Here is a 4,874-nt window from a genome sequence, read left to right as displayed (position 1 = left end):
TGCAGGAGCAATTAGGACATCGACCCCAACTTTCGGCTTCTAAACGAAAACAAGGTCTTTGAGGTTGGTGTAATGCGAACAACTAGGGGAGTCAACCCATCAAACCCAACACCTCCCCTATATAAGCTATTTGTCTGATTCTCATACATGTGTAGTCTACAGGAGCAATTAGGACATCGACCCCAACTTTTGACTTCTTAACGAAAACAAGGTCTTTGAGGTTGACGTAATGCGCACAACCAGGGGAGTCGACCCATCAAACCCAACACCTCCCCTATATAAGCTATTTGTCCGATTCTCATACATGTGTAGCCTGCAGGAGCCATTAGGACATTGACCCCAACTTTTGACTTCTTAACGAAAACAAGGTCTTTGAGGTTGGCGTAATGCGCACAACCAAGGGAGTTGACCCATCAAACCCAACACCTCCCCTATATAAGCTATTTGTCTGATTCTCATACATGTGTAGCCTGCAACAACGATTAGGACATCCACCCCAACTTCTGAATTCGTCTGCGTTGACCGCACCAAAGGTGCACGCCTTGGTGCTCACCAAAATCCGACTTCCGACTTCTTCTGCTATGCGGGGTCTTTGAGGTTGGCGCAGTGCGCACAACCAGGGGAGTCAACCCACCGAATGCAACACCTCCCCTATATAAGCTATTTGTCTGATTCTCATACATGCGTAGACTGCAGCAATGATTAGGACATCCACCCCAACTTTTGACTTCTTAAACAAGACAGGGTCTTTGAAGTTGGTGCAGTGCACACAACCAGGGGAGTCGACCCATCAAACGCAACACCTCCCCTATATAAAGCTATTTGTCCGATTCTCATACGTGTAGTCTGCAGCAGCGATTAGGACATCGACCCCAACTTCCGAATTCGTTTGCATTGACCGCACCAAAGGTGCACGCCTTGGTGTGCACCCTGGAGTGCACTTTGGTGCTCACCTCGGTGCACACTTTGGTGTGCACCTCGGTGTGCACCAAAGGTGCGCACCTTGGAGCGCACCAAAGGTGTACACTTTGGAGCGCACCACATAGGGTCTTTGAGAGGTTGGCGCAGTGCGCACACCAAGGTGGGTGTTGAGGTGCGTGCCGAGGTGGGTGGGTGCTAGGGTGCGCTCCATGGTGGGTGCCAGGGTGGGTGCGTGCTAGGGTGGATTCCAAAGAGGGTCATAGGGTGGGTGCCAAGGTGGGTTGGTGATATAGTGGGTTCAAAGGTGGGTACTAGGGTGGGTTCCAAGGTGGGTCACAAGTTGGGTGCCAGGATGCGTGGGTGTTAGGTTGGGTGCCAAGGTGGGCTCCTGCGTGGGTGGGTGCTAGGGTGGGTTTCAAGGTGGACGCGAGGGCGGGTGCCAAGGTGGGTAACAAGTTGGGTGTTAGGATGGGTGAGTGCTAGAGTGGGTGCCAAGGTGGGTGGGTGCTAAGGTGGATGCCAAGGTGGTTCACAGGGTGGGTGGGTTCTAGGGTGAGTTCCAAGGTGGGTCACAGGTTCAGTGCTAGGGTGGGTGTCAAGGCGGGTGTCGAGGTGCCTGGGTGCTAGGGTGTGGATGCCAATGTGGGTCATAGGGTGGGTACTAGGGTGGGCTGCAATGTGGGTGCCAAGGTGGGTAACATGCTCGGTGGGTTCTAAATTGGGTGCCAGGGTGGGTGTGCACCCACCTTGCCCGAGGTGGGTGCCAAGGTGCCAGTGTGGGTGGGTGCTAAGGTGGATGCCAAGGTGGGTGAGAAGGTGGGTGATAGGTTGAGTGGTAGGATGGGTGGGTGCCAAGATGGGTCACAGGGTGGGTGCAAGGGTGGGTAGGTGCTAGGGTTGGTGTCAGGGTGGGTGGGTGCTAGGTTGGGTTCCAAGGTGGGTGCGAGGGTGAGTGTCAAGGTGGGTCACAGGTTAGGTGCTAGGATGGGTGAGTGCTAGGGTGCAAAGGTGCCAGGGTGGGTGCTAGGATGGGTCGATGCTAGGGTGAGTGGCAAGGTGGGTCCACAAGTGTCAAGGTGGGTGCCGAGGTGGGTGCCAAGTCGGCGACTGCTATGGTGGATGCCAAGGTGGGTCACGGGGTGGGTGCCAAGTTGCTAGGTTGGGTTCCAAGGTGGGTGCCAACGTGGGTGCTAGGGTGCGTGGGTTAAAGGGTGTGTCACAACGTGGGTGCCAGGATGGGTGCGCACCCACACTGGCCAAGACGGGTGCGGGTGCAAGGTTGGGTTCCAAGCCCGGTCACAGGCTGGGTGCTAGGATGGGTGGGTGCCAAGGTGGGCACCAGGGTGGGTGCACCCACCCTGGCCAAGGTGGGTCACGGGGTGGGTCCTAGGGTGGGTAACGGGGTGGGTACTAAGGTGCGTGCCAAGGTGGGTCATAGGGTGGGTGCCAAGGTGGGCACCAGGGTGGGTGTGCACCAACCCTAGCCAGGGTAGGTCACGGGGTGGTTGTCGGGGTGGGCGTCAAGGAGCCAAGGTGGGTGGCAAGTAGCCAAGTTGCGTGCCAAGGTGGGTGTCGGGGTGGGTGCCAAGGATCCAAGGTGGGTGCCAAGGAACCAAGGTGGGTGTCTGGGTGGGTGCCGAGGTGGGAGCCAGGGTGGGTCCCAAGGTGAGTGCAAAGGTGGGTGCCAGGGTCAAGGTGAGTGCCAATGTGGGTTCCAAGGTGCCAGGGTCAGGGTGAGTGCCAATGTGGGTTCAAAGGTGCTAAGTTGGGTGCGAGGTTGGGTGCGAGGGTGGGTGGGTGCCAAGGTGTGCTAGGTGGAAGCCCGGGTGGGTCGGCATCCCATGGGTGTCGAGTTGGGTGCCTGATGGGTGCTTCTTGTCAAGTTTTAGTCGTCGGGACTCATTTCGAGCCTTAGAGGTCGTTTCTTGTCCGGTTGCCCTGTCTTCGACCTGGGAACCCAATTTTGGTCCTCGGGTCCCATTTTTTTTTGTCTCGCATCCCACTTTTGGCCTGTGGCCTTTTCGGGGTCGATTCTCGTTTTGGGCATCAGAGCATGTTTCTTCTCCTAAAACCCAATATTTGTTTATTAAGTCTCGGAACACATTTTTGTTCTCGTGGACCCATCATGGGTCTTGGAACGCATTTGTGGTCCTTGGGTCCCATTTTGCATCCCGAAACTTGTGTTTTGGTGCTTGATCCCTATTTTGGGTGCCCACCTTGCACCAAGTGCGCACCCGGGGCAAACCGAGCGCCTTGGTGCACCGGGGCAAGATCGAGCGTGCACCCGAGGCGCCCCGAACATGCACCAAGGTGCACTCGGCCCACATGTGAGCGCAGGTCGTTGCGCCCGAGGTGGTGTGTGGGCACCGCGTTGCAGACGGGACACTGCACGCACACGACGCCCCCTCCAGGTGCACGCACGTAGGCCGGGCCGGGTGCACACCCGACGCCCTAGCAAGGTGCGCGCACCCGGGCAGGGCTCACACTTGGCGAACGGGGCGCACTTCGCGAGGGAGGGTGTGCACCTCGACGGGGGTGGGTGGCCGGGGTGGATTCGCACGTGGGTCGCGGTTTGCTAAGTACACACTGCGACAAGCTCATAACGGGTGCGATCATACCAGCGTTAGTGCACCGGATCCCATCAGAACTCCGCAGTTAAGCGCGCTTGGGCCGGAGTAGTACTGGGATGGGTGACCTCCCGGGAAGTCCCGGTGTTGCACCCTTTTTTAGTTTTTCGCCGGGCGTCGCAATGCTATTTGAATAAACCTTTTGCCCGTTTGCGTTCTCGTCGGGGCCGGGCCGGGCCGGGGTGCGCTGCCCGCACTACCGCGCGCGCGGGGGCGACACCGAGCGCGCACCCGAGGCGCCCCGAGCACACAGGCCACGGTGCAACCCGGGCGTTGTGCGCGCACCCCGGTGCGCCCGAGGTGCTGCGCGCGCACCCAGGTGAAATCGGTGTGCACCTCGGCCAGTGCGCGCTCGGTCGAGTCGCGCACGTTGGCCAAGGTGCACGGTGATGTTTCTTACTCTAAGGTTCCGCACCAGACGCCCGGGACAGGTGAGCGAAGCTGGGCGGGGCCGGGTGCGCGGCCGGGGCAGGTGCACGCAGCTGGAGAGAGCTTTGGAGCACACTTCGGAGCGCACCAATGATGCGCTCCATTCAAAAGTTTCCTGAAAAGGCAAAAAAAGTTGAGATTATAGAATTTCCCACTTGAGAGATTGTAAAAAAAAAAAATTTAAATTGAAGGAAACGCGGGTGCCAAGGTGTGCGCAGCCCAGCCAAGGTGTGCGCACCAAGGCGCCCACCCTGGCGAAGGTGCACGCAAGGTGCGCACCCGAGGCAAACCGGACAATTAACCCAACTTTCGACTTCGCGCGCACCTTGGAGCGCACTTCGGAGCGCTCCTTGGTGCGCACCAATCTTGGGCACCTCGGAGTGCACCATGGCGCCCACCAAGGTGCGCACCCGGGGCAAACCGAGCTCCGACTTCGTGCGCACCTTGGAGCGCACGAAAGGTGCGCACCATGGCGCCCACCAAGGTGCGCAGCCCAGCCAAGGCGTGCGCATCAAGGTGCGCACCCTGGCGAAGGTGCGCACCCGGGGCAAACCGAGCTCCGACTTCGTGCGCACCTTGGAGCGCACAAAAGGTGCGCAACCCAGCCAAGGTGTGCGCACCCCGGTCAAACCGAGCTCCGAATCGTGCGCACCAGAGGTGCACGCCATCGTGCGCACCTTGGAGCACACTTCGGAGCCCTCCTTGGTGCGCGCCGATGTTGCGCACCTCGGAGCGCACCCGGGGAAAACAATGCAATTAACCCGACTTTCGACTTCGTGGGCACCTCGGAGCGCTCTCGGGTTCGCACCTCGGAGCACACCGAGGTGCGCACCTTTGATGCGCTGCCTTCACCAATTTCCAGAAAAGGCAAGAAAACATTGAGAAGGTGTGCGCACC

The 4,874-nt window shown here is 59.0% G+C and overlaps 1 non-coding gene across 1 annotated transcript; it reads left to right on the top strand.

The window, feature by feature from the left end:
- The first annotated feature begins 3,525 nt into the window (after nt 1-3,525).
- Nucleotides 3,526-3,644, top strand: LOC131865024 (5S ribosomal RNA). Its single transcript, XR_009363750.1, has one exon. It is a non-coding gene; the product is annotated as a 5S ribosomal RNA (ribosomal RNA).
- The last annotated feature ends 1,230 nt before the right edge of the window (nt 3,645-4,874 follow it).

Source organism: Cryptomeria japonica, unplaced genomic scaffold (genome assembly GCF_030272615.1).
Source record: "Cryptomeria japonica unplaced genomic scaffold, Sugi_1.0 HiC_scaffold_100, whole genome shotgun sequence".
Classification (NCBI taxonomy): domain Eukaryota; kingdom Viridiplantae; phylum Streptophyta; class Pinopsida; order Cupressales; family Cupressaceae; genus Cryptomeria; species Cryptomeria japonica.
This window is presented reverse-complemented; position numbering and strand designations above follow the sequence as displayed.